The 11,716-nt window shown below is 44.7% G+C and overlaps 1 non-coding gene across 1 annotated transcript; it reads right to left on the bottom strand.

Moving 5' to 3' along the window:
• Window positions 1-11,067: 11,067 nt before the first annotated feature.
• LOC123334275 lies at window positions 11,068-11,174 on the bottom strand. The gene has a single exon (XR_006552102.1). It is a non-coding gene; the product is annotated as a U6 spliceosomal RNA (small nuclear RNA).
• Between the last annotated feature and the right edge of the window lie 542 nt (window positions 11,175-11,716).

Here is an 11,716-nt window from a genome sequence, read left to right on the forward strand (position 1 = left end):
AGTTGTGAGATTCTAGTGAAATAATATATGTGGAGTGATCTGAGTATTGCAGGTTGTTCCGTGCAAGCAAGGAATTACTGTTACAGTTTAGAAGGTATTGCCTTCCTCCTGTGACTCCCTTGGTCAAGAACTTTCAGTGAGTTACTCGTCCCTGACCCAAATGAAGACTCTGGCCTCTCAAGATCCATCTTTTGTGCTTTCTGTTATTACTGTTCTCTCCAGCTAGCCTTGTTTTTGATCTTGTAAATGGCACATTCATTATCTGAAATGTCCTCCCTGCCACCTCTCTGCCAATCTGGCTCTTTCCCCACCTTTAAAATGTGTTTGCCTCCTCCAGGAAACTCTCCTTTGCAGCCTCCCCTGGCCATGCCATGTGGATTCCAACATGCTGCTGGGCTGCTGGGTGTAAGTGCTCTTCAGTCATTTCATAAGCTCAAGCACTTCTCTTCAAGGAGGTTTTGGAGTCTTGCAGGCAGAGATCATGGTTCTGTGTTCTTTGTCCTCACAGTACCTTGTGCAGGACTCAGGACCCACGAGTGCTACACTCAGAAAATGTTGACTGATGGACTGATCCAGGGCACTGGACCCATGCCTCTATTTTCTCTTGTTGTGACAGGTCATGGGAAGGCCTGGCAGCCCTTCCAGCCATCCTCCTGCAGCTCCCAGCTGTTTTGCAGGAGCACTCACAGCATGCTTGCCTGGAGCTGTCACCACCCCACTTCTGTCTGGCCAGACCACTCTGTTCTTGCAGGGCCAACCCCCAGCAGAGCTCCTTACCCAAGGACTCTGTCCAAGTCATCTGCCCTACTCTGCACTCCTTTCCAGGCCATATCTGAGTGCTGGGTTATGTTTTGGCTTATCTTCCAAAAACCTTGAAAAGATAGAGCAGCCATGATCATCCATGGGCATGTAGTAGCTGCTTATTATACTTTACTAGGACTGCATATTGATCTCAAAGAAGAAGAGTCAGTTGAAATCTTCACACCTAGATTCCAGAGTTTCCCAGGTGCCTTTTATTATTCAGAATGAAGGCACAAGTACCCCCAAAGAGGGGCGGTAACAGAGAAAGTATGGCTCTGGTGTCAAACATGCCACTGGGTATGTTACCTTATCTCTTAGAGCCTTGATTTCTTAAGAAATATTGTGTATATTGTGGATAACAATAACCCAGACATTCCTAGGTTGTAGTAAGCATGGCTTTAAATTCCATCTTGAGTTCTCTCTTCAATGCCATTGTTCGGGGCTCTGCTTCAATGACCCCTTCTTAGAGAGAGTTTCCCTATACCCCAAAGAAAGCTCTGGTCTTGTCATAAACCATGGCGCCCTGTTAATTACCTTCCTAGACCGTCTTCCATCTACAGTGATTTTATTTGTGTACATGCACAGATAGTGTCTGCTTCCCTGGTAGAACGTAAGCCCCATGAGGGCAGTGTCAGTCTCATTCACCATTGTGTCCCTAACTCATAGGTAAACGCCTGGCACTCAGTAGATGTTTAGTCAATTCTGGTTTCTTTTCTTTCCCTTTCTCAGTAAATAGCATGTTGTTGGTCTCCGAGTCAGGAAGATAAAGGCTCTTTTTAACCTCAAAGAAAGCTCCTGCGATGACAGGAAGGTCCAAACAGGCACATATCAAGAAGAGGCTCCTACACTATAAAACCTTTCCTCCAGAAAGAGGAGGATCAGTGGATGGTGGGGAGGGGCAGGTACGGGTGACCTGTTCATCTGAAGCAGCAGAACAAATGCCCCACTTCCATCTAATGAATTGGTTTGGGGTTATCCTCTGCCTCAGCAGCTGGTCACTTGGGATCTCCAGGTCATAGGCCAAGTCTGGACTGTACCCACCTGGCAACAGGAGAGTGGCATTTCTGGGGACAGGAGCCCGGTCTTGCCCCCCCTCCCCCACTGTGCCCACTTCTGTCTTCCCAGTGCCTAATGAGCACCAGACTTCACCCTTCCTGGGTCTGTCTTGGTCACGGTCAGCACAGTGGCCCCAGAGGAAACCATGAAAGCTGTGACCGTTCTTGCCCAGTGTAGGCACAAGAAGTGTGGATATGGGTGTGAGTATGAGTGTGGGAGAGAGTGTTCATTAAAAAAATTTTTTGAGACAAGGAAAGTGGGAGAAGACAGAACAGAAAGGCGAGGGAAAGGCAAAGCCACAGGGAGGACAAAGGGGGAAGGTGAGGAAGGAAGAGAGAAATGTGGGGACAGAGGACTTTTTGTTTTTATTAGATCTGAGGAGGGTTTGAACTGGTAGAGAGGGAGAGTTTGAAAAGACAGAAACACAGGCAAAAAAAAAAAAGGCTACTAACTAGAGCAGAGTCCAGGCTGATCCCAACCCCAATTTGTCCAGGATGAAGGGATGTCCTGGGCTGTGGGAAGAAGCAAACAGGGACTTCTTCCAGGATGTGCAGCAGGGCTGGCCAGGCAGTGGCCAAGAGTGGCTTTGTTGCAGACTAAGAACAGGTTACTAAGAGCCCAACAGGATGTGAACCCAGACCACACCCCATGTCAGCTCCACCCCAACAAACGCGCATTCTCCACATTGGAGGTGTGAGTTTGGAAGTGACCTGACCATGCTCATTTTCCTCATATGAGTTGGTTGGCGTTGGATGATGTGTGAGGGGCTCTGTAGCCCACTGAGCATTGTGAGACAATGGTATAGTTGCTTCTGCTGGGTTGAGTGGCCTGGCTGAGGTCTGCTGGCAGGAGAAAGCATCAGGGACTCCAGGGGAAAATCTTCAGGCAGAGCTGCTCTGGCTGTCAGTGGAAGCCTCTTCCTATCCTGCTGTGGAGGACAGGGCTTTGGGACAGCGATCCACACGTGAGTGTAAATGGACCAGTGAGTGGGCGCGTACAGGCTTGTCTTCCCTCAGGAAACCCTGCCGCCTCCGTGCGGTCTGGGCTAGCCCAGCTCTGGCACAGCAGTGTCCATCTGTGCTGCGTGATTTCATCACAGCACCATGTGGCAGGGGCTTGAAGTGACAGCAGCAGAAAATGAGGTGGGGAGGGGGCTGGGGAACTGATCAGGTTTCTCAATTACTCCTTTACACTAACCAGTTCGGGCTTAGTGAGCACCTGGGCTCTTTAGTTTGGGTGGGGGAGGAGGTCCCAAGAGAGATGCTATTGGCCTTCCTTCAATTTGGGCAGGTGGGGACCTCAGCGATATATGTGCAGATAGGAACCAGATGTAACTTTATTTTCCAAGCTGGTGGTACAGGTCATGCCAATTGCATGAGGTTTTAAAAGGAAGCAAAGAGAAAATAAATAAGATGCATGGGTCTGTGGTAGTGTTCATGTGTGTCGTATGTTGGAGGAGGTGACTGAAATCCCCAATCAATAAGGTAACTGAGTTATTTCCGTGAAGCGTTTAAGGCTATTACTTTGAGTGGACACAGGGCCGTTGGTTGTGTTTGCTGTAATCAGCTGTGGACTCATTGGGCATATTGATCATCCAGCACTATCTGGTGTTCTTAAAACATCGGCGAAACTCTCCCCCTCCACCTCTCCTCCACCCTTTTCTCCCTCCCAAGGCTTCTTAAAAGCAAAAGCACGCTTCTCTCTGCTGGCTGGGCTGCAAGTTTTCCACTCCACATCATCATCATTTGTTCTAAAAGCAAAATGCAATTTTCTGAGAGTCTTTACACTTCTGTGCACACACACATACACACGCATACACAGCCTCTGTACTCAACAATGTGCTTTTTAGTCTAGAAAAGTAGCAGAGACAACAGGTCCACTATAGTCCTGCAATATCCCAGGGCAGGGGAACCATTCCCAGTGCAGCCACAGACATTGTCCCCATTGAGGCGCCTCTCCAGCTCTGGGCGGCTCACAATCCCAACCTTTGTGACCACCAGAGAATCGTGGCCTGTACCCGTCCCCTTGGACTCCACCCTGCTGGCCTCCAAAGGTCACTGACAGTGATGTCACGGAAAAGCATGTGGCCAAGAGAGTCTGTCTTCGGAAGGAGTGCTGGAAACTGTTGGGCGATCCCTATCTGCCCAACCCCCAGCCCCGGGCCCTGGAGAACTTCTGCAGCTTGGAGGCAGTGCCCCGGGGAAATACTCCCGAAGTGGCTTGTGTGGGATAGTCCGCTGAGGGGCCTGCTGCTCTGCCATCTTCTCCACTCCCACGTACGCCCGCCCAGGTCTGTGGAATGGAGGACCGAGCAAGCTGGACCCCAGTGCCCTCTCCTGGGACCTCCAGCCTCTTAGCCGCGTTGTTAGCTCTCTTCTTGCACAGCTGGCTTGGGCACCACTGCTTTGTGTTCGTTGCCTTTTTGATTCTCTTTCCCTTGTATCACCAGCAGGACTGACATACACAGATTCACCTGCACACACACACACACACACACTCTGATCACCCCGTAAGCCCACTCTGTGTCAGCCTCTTCTAACCCAGTCCAGAGAGTGCACTTCTGGGGGCACTCCACACAGCTTCAGGTTAACTGGAGCTGTGCACATCTCCCTGAAAGTCTGGGAACACAGGACTTGCTAGTGCTCTGGGGTAATTTTAGAGAGGACCCCCAAAGAAAACAGCAAAATGTATATTAAAATTGCATTTACTGGGCTCTGTGTGTCATAAGTATTTCACATACATCATTTTCTATGACCTTCTTAGCCATACCAGGAAGGAGGTACGTCTGTTGTATTTTAGTGCTGAAGATGCTGGGACACTGGGGTGACCTCCTATGATCGCCTGTGTCCCAATCTGTGACATTTTCCCTAACCTCCATCACCCTGTCTTCCCAGAACACTTTGCACATCTAACTTTTGCATTCTAAGCATGACCAGAGCTGCATTTTAGAACAGTCACTGAATTGGTGGCATGGAGATGGGTTGGATGAGAGATGAAAGTCTCAGAGAACATTAGGAGTCGCTTTAACTGTTCTAGAGAGAAACTCAGGTGGTGATGCAAAGAAGGGTTCTGGCTGGTCTTGGGAACAGGGTCTGGGGGTCAAGACCACCAGATGTGCAGCTGAGTTTGACGCCAGGGTCTGATTAGGGGAGGTCAGCAGCAAGGTATGATTAAAGAAAGTTTTGCCTCCCCGCAGGGGACTTTCCTAAAAGACCTTTAGAAGACCCTTTCAACCCTTTAACCGATTCGGTTATGCTGCAGGCATTCTTAGGGTTGCTCAGAAGGCAGAAGCTCTAAAATTAGAAAGCCTTATTATTACTGATTAAATTTCTTTCCACCTACAGAATTTTCTGAAAGTAATAAGAAGAGGAAGCCTGAGTCTGTGCTGAAGGGTTCAGGGAGCAGAGATGTATTGAGAGGTGATGAGAGAAGAGGGATGGCGGGGAGAAGGTGAGGCCAGGCAGGTAAGGAGGGGGTGAAGCTAAAAGACATCCCTGAGTGAATACACTGACGGCTGAAGGGACCTTCCATTGTGTATCGGTGTTCAGGGGAGGTGCACACGGGGAAATAAAACATTAGGGTTTCTACTGAGGCCACCGCCTCGCTGCAGGAGGACAGAGGCCGAGGGAGTCAGGGCTCTGAGCTCGCCTCTGCTTCAGGGTGAGGCACAAGTGTCCCCCTGCCCTGACAGGCATGCAGTTTCTACTCCCTTTATTCTTCTGCCTCCTGACGCATGTCATGCTCATAAAAATTCTGAGGAGGGCACCCATGGTGATCAGGCATCTATAAAGTCATATGCAGAGATGAGTTCGAAGGAAAGAAATGGAAAATACTATATTTGTACATTTAATTATTTATTTTTGTCATTTTTTCCCAGCTGGAGCAAATGAAACAACAGCAAATGAGATCAACATGCCAGTTCATGGCCCATGAGGGGATCACTCAAGCCCAGTTCTGTTCCTGCTGAGGTAGATTCTAAGTACAGAACAGTAAGCATGTTGATGGGAGTTGGAAAACAGAAAAAAAGTATAGTGTGGTTTCTATAATGTCCTTGAATATCTGAATCACTTAATAAATGGATCTTTTTGTTTATATTAAAAAATAAAAAGATGGTTCCCTCAACTGAATCAGCATCAGGTCCTACAAACATGAATCTCTGCCTTAGAATAATTTTGAATGCTGTTAATGCCTCAAGGAAATGGCACCCCACTCCAGTACTTTTGCCTGGAAAATTTCATGGGCGGAGGAGCCTGGTGGGCTACAGTCCATGGGGTTGCAAAGAGTCAGACATGACTGAGCGACTTCAATGTCAATGTTAATGTCAATGATGTGAACAGTCCGAGTCCATGTATTTCTTGTATATTCTCCTGTATAACTTGGTTCATTGCCCTGAGTGCTCTCCTCCGTCATCCCTCTAGAAGTATTCTTGTCAGCTTGGAAGACATCAGGACTTAAAAGTCAGCCTAGAAAGCTGGCTCTTCTCATAGCTGGCTTGGGCTACTGACCTCTTAAATGGAATTATCCTAAATTGCCCTTGACTCATAGGTAAAAAATGATGGGATACCAGCATTTTCCCACGATTTGACATAACAAGTCCTCTGAGTTTCTTCTCCAAAATGGAGATGATGAAGGAGTTGTTGTTTAGTGAGTGTAGGGTTTCAATTTTATAAAATGAGAAGGGTTCCAGAGATTAGTTGCCTGACAATGAATGTACTGGTTTTTTTTTTTTAATTTTATTTAACTTTGCAATATTGTATTGGTTTTGCCATATATAAAAATGAATCTGCCACAGGTATACATGTGTTCCCCAACCTGAACCCTCCTCCCTCCTCCCTCCCCATACCATCCCTCTGGGTCGTCCCAGTGCACCAGCCCCAAGCATCCAGTATCGTACATCGAACCTGGGCTGGCGACTCGTTTCATATATGATATTATACATGTTTCAATGCCATTCTCCCAAATCATCCCACCCTCTCCCTCTCCCACAGAGTCCAAAAGACTGTTCTATACATCAGTGTCTCTTTTGCTGTCTCGTATACAGGGTTATTGTTACCATCTTTCTAAATTCCTGTTAAACAAACTTCAACAGAGTAAGTTTTAAAGATCTTATTGGCTTTATTCAGTGATTCATGAATCAGGCAGCATCCAGTTTAGCAGACAGAAAGGAGCTCTGAGCTGCTGTACAAGGTGAAAGACTTTATAGGTGGAAGGGGACAGGAGTGAGAAAGTTACATTAGGCAGAAAGCAGACTGATTATGGTGAGGTTACTTTCCCTGCAGGGGGTGGCAGGATTTCATAAGGCAGATTACCTACTTAATGCTAATCAGGTTGGATGGGTGAAGACTCCATTTCTGGGAGAGTGGGAACCGTAACCGAGTAAAGTCTGGGTTTGGTGGACACGAGGCTTAGCATTAGCAACTTCATTTAAGGCCTGTTGTCTTGTTTTTAACAGTGCACAACACGGCCAGGCTGTACACTTGAAGTGGTGTATTTTGTTAATGTGTATTTTACCGCAAAAAAAAAAAAAAATCCAGAAACTCCCCACTAGCTATCTATTTTACATACGACGACCTGTGCTCTGTAACAACCTAGAGGGGTGGGTGGGGTTGGGGTGGGGAGTGGGAGGGAGGTTCAAGAGGGAGGGGACATATGTATACTTATGGCTGATTTATGTTGTTGTATGGCAGAAACCAACTCAACATTGTAAAGCAATTATCCTTCAATTAAAAATAAATAAAAAAAAACAGATAATAAAGTCTGTCTCACCCGATGGTGGTGAAGATGGACTAAGATGATGTGTATAAAGTGCTTTCCTGGCACAGAGTAAACACTCAGCTGGATAAATGTTAGCTTTTATTAGTACTAACAGTTTGTCATTCCCAAGACTGGCATTCTCTTTTCCTAGGCCAAAATCAAGTTGTCCCTGTAGTAGTTTGGGAAGGAAAAAGCTATAGGGAATCATTACCTAAGAGAATCACCAAAATATTCATTATCAACATAAGGGTTTCCCTTAAGCCAGAATCTGCATCTCTGTATAATAGTAGCAGCTAACACTCATTTTAAGCTGAATAAGCCCATTTTAGCCACACAAAACTCTAGGGAATGGATATAATTATTTTCATCACTTGTGTGAAGTCACACAGCTAGTAAGCGACAGTCCAGATAAGGGTGTCTCTAATTTTTTTTTTCTTATTTTTAAATTTTTTTCGGAGTATAGTTCATTTGGCAGGTAGTTCAGATGGTAAAGAATTTGCCTGCAGTGCGAGAGACCCAGGCTCGATCCTTGGTTCGGGAAGATCCCCAGAAGAAGGAAAGGCAACCCACTCCAGCATTCTTGCCTAGAGAATTCCATGGACAGAGGAGCCTGGTGGCCTAAAGCTCATGAGGTCGAAAACAGTCAGACATGACTGAGCAACTAACACATACACGCACATAGTTGATTTATAATGTTGTTAATTCCTGTTATACAGTAAAGTGATTCAGTTATATATATATATTTAATATTTTTCCCATTATGGTTTATCATAGGATATGTTTTTAATTGGAGGATAATCGCTTCCCAACATTGTGACCACTAAATCATATGGGCTACACCCAGCCTGCCATTGCTTTAGAGTCTTCAGCTTAGAGCCACTTTTCACGATTGGTTCCTCTTTATCTGTGGCTGGCTAAAATCATTAGGCCTTATTCTCCCGAAATGCCAAATTTGCAAGACGTTTGTATTTCAGATGTAAGAAGGGCACAGCTGGAGGGGTGCTCACACTGGGAGGAGCCTAAAGGTGCTCCCTAGGTGGCTCATTACTCATAAGACTGCTCTATTCAATATGCCTTCCCCCAGAAGTCCTATTTGTTTAGTTTTGCACGTTCTTCACCCACTAATATACATGCAGAGAAATAAACACTCGAGCAATATAGAACACCTGAAAATGAAGAGTGAAAGTGTTTCTTCCCCCTCTCTCACTTATGCCTACACTTAATTACTTGTGTCTAGCTCTTCTCGTGACTATTTCCAAACTTTAAATGCTTTTAATGTCTTTTTCTTGTTTTCTTTTTCAACTTGAAATAATATTTACTGATTTTTCACTATGATAGAGTAAAAACACAACTCATTTGTAGTAACTGTATCTCTCTTCCAAATTTTGCTTTTTTGTTGTTCTTATGTAATTTGAAATAATTTAAGTTTATGTTTTTAAAAGATTATGATTCAGTATATCTCAATTTTAGACAATATTTCCTGATTCTAAACTGTAAAATAAGGACTTCAGTGCCCGCCACATTCTAACTTCTGTGTTTTATCACTTTTACATTGTTGACATGAAATATTTACATTGTTCTGTAACTACCATTAGGGCCTCTGTGTTTTGTTTATATGTTGATTTCATAAATTAAAAGCAACTAATATTTCCATGGTAATTTGCATGGGTGCTCAGTTGTGTCTGACTCTTTGCGATTCCATGGACTGTGTAGCCCACCAGGCTCCATAGTCCATGGAATTTTTCAGGCATGAATACTGAATGGAGTTGCCATTTCCTTCTCCAGGGGATCTTCCCAACCCACAGACAGAACCTCATCTCTTACATCTCCTGCATTGGCAGCAGATTCTTTACCACTAAGCCACCTGGGAAGCTCATTCCATGATGATTATGTAATTATTATTTTCTTCAGAATCAGGTATTTGTGATTGGATCCATAGAAAAGATACAGTTCTATCTATTGTTGAAGTAATTGAACAAAGAGGCATTTGACTGAGGTGACCCTAATGCTTTGGCAGCCTACTAAACAAACCAAGATTAAGCCAGAGTCAACCCCTGTAAGTGTGCTTGTATCTGAGAAAGTGAAAGTCAAAGACAACAATCACAGTTAACTAGGCTTTCCCAAATAAGTCAACCATTCAAGCCTTAGCCAGTTAAATCATTTCCTTGCTTCTGTGTCTGCCCTATAAAAGCCTTTCCCATAGTTCCTGTCGGCCCTGCACCCCGGACCATTCTCAGTTTATCTCTGCCTAATTCAAATTTACATTTGCTCAAATAAACTCTTCAAAAATTTAACATGCCTCAGTTCATCTTTTTAACACTGTGTTATTGAAACTCCTCCATTCAAAAATGACTGATCCCAGAATCAGCCAGATGCGTTCTGTTTTCATACATTCTTTTTTAAAAAGTTAATTTTTTTTTTTAAATTTTATTTTATTTTTAAACTTTACATAACTGTATTAGATTTGCCAAATATCAAAATGAATCCGCCACAGGTTTACATGTGTTCCCCATCCTGAACCCTCCTCCCTCCTCCCTCCCCATTCCATCCCTCTGGGTCGTCCCAGTGCACCAGCCCCAAGCATCCAGTATCGTGCATCGAACCTGGACTGGCAACTCGTTTCATACATGATATTTTACATTTTTCAATGCCATTCTCCCAAATCTTCCCACCCTCTCCCTCTCCCACAGAGTCCATAAGATTGTTCTATACATCAGTGTCTCTTTTGCTGTCTCGTACACAGGGTTATTGTTACCATCTTTCTAAATTCCATATATATGCGTTAGTATACTGTATTGGTGTTTTTCTTTCTGGCTTACTTCACTCTGTATAATAGGCTCCAGTTTCATCCACCTCATTAGAACTGCTTCAAATGTATTCTTTTTAATGGCTGAATAATACTCCATTGTGTATATGTACCACAGCTTTCTTATCCATTCATCTGCTGATGGGCATCTAGGTTGCTTCCATGTCCTGGCTATTATAAACAGTGCTGCGATGAACATTGGGGTACTCGTGTCTCTTTCCCTTCTGGTTTTCTCAGTGTGTATGCCCAGCAGTGGGATTGCTGGATCATAAGGCATGTCTATTTCCAGTTTTTTAAGGAATCTCCACACTGTTCTCCATAGTGGCTGTACTAGTTTGCATTCCCACCAACAGTGTAAGAGGGTTCCCTTTTCTCCACACCCTCTCCAGCATTTATTACTTGTAGACTTTTGGATTGCAGCCATTCTGACTGGCGTGAAATGGTACCTCATAGTGGTTTTGATTTGCATTTCTCTGATAATGAGTGATGCTGAGCATCTTTTCATGTGTTTGTTAGCCATCTGTATGTCTTCTTTGGAGAAATGTCTATTTAGTTCTTTGGCCCATTTTTTGATTGGGTCATTTATTTTTCTGGAGTTGAGCTGTAGGAGTTGCTTGTATATTCTCGAGATTAGTTGTTTGTCAGTTGCTAAAAATATGGAACGCTTCACGAATTTGCGTGTCATCCTTGCGCAGGGGCCATGCTAATCTTCTCTGTATCGTTCCAATTTTAGTATATGTGCTGCCGAAGCGAGCACTTAAAAAGTTAATTTTTTATTTAAGGATCCACCTGCGATGCATGAGATCGGGGCTCGATCCCTGGGTCGGGAAGATCCCTAGAGAAGGGAGGGGCTACCCACTCCAGTATTCTTTCCTGGAGAATCTCGTAGACAGGGGAGCCTGGTGTGCTGCAGTCCATGGAGTCGCAGAGAGTCGGACACTAACTGGGCAATTAAGCACACATACACATTTGGGTGTGCCAGGCCTTAGTTGCAGCATGTGGGATCTTTTTTGTTGTGGTATGCAAACACTTCGTTGCAGCTTGTGAGGTCTAGTTCCCCCATCAGGGATCAAACCCAGCCTCCCTGCATTGGGAGCCCAGAGTCCCAGTCACTGGACCACCAGAGAAGTTCCTGTTTTCATACATTCTATCCATGCTCAGAATCATAACATCTTCATTTTTGTATATTTGGATTGTGACTTTCTTAGACAGCTCTTTGCTACTTTTATTTCTTCTGGCATTTCTAATTACTTTTCTTGTTGTTCAGTGATATTCTTTTACCTTCTCAATAAGATCATC

Source organism: Bubalus bubalis, chromosome 6 (genome assembly GCF_019923935.1).
Source record: "Bubalus bubalis isolate 160015118507 breed Murrah chromosome 6, NDDB_SH_1, whole genome shotgun sequence".
NCBI lineage: Eukaryota > Metazoa > Chordata > Mammalia > Artiodactyla > Bovidae > Bubalus > Bubalus bubalis.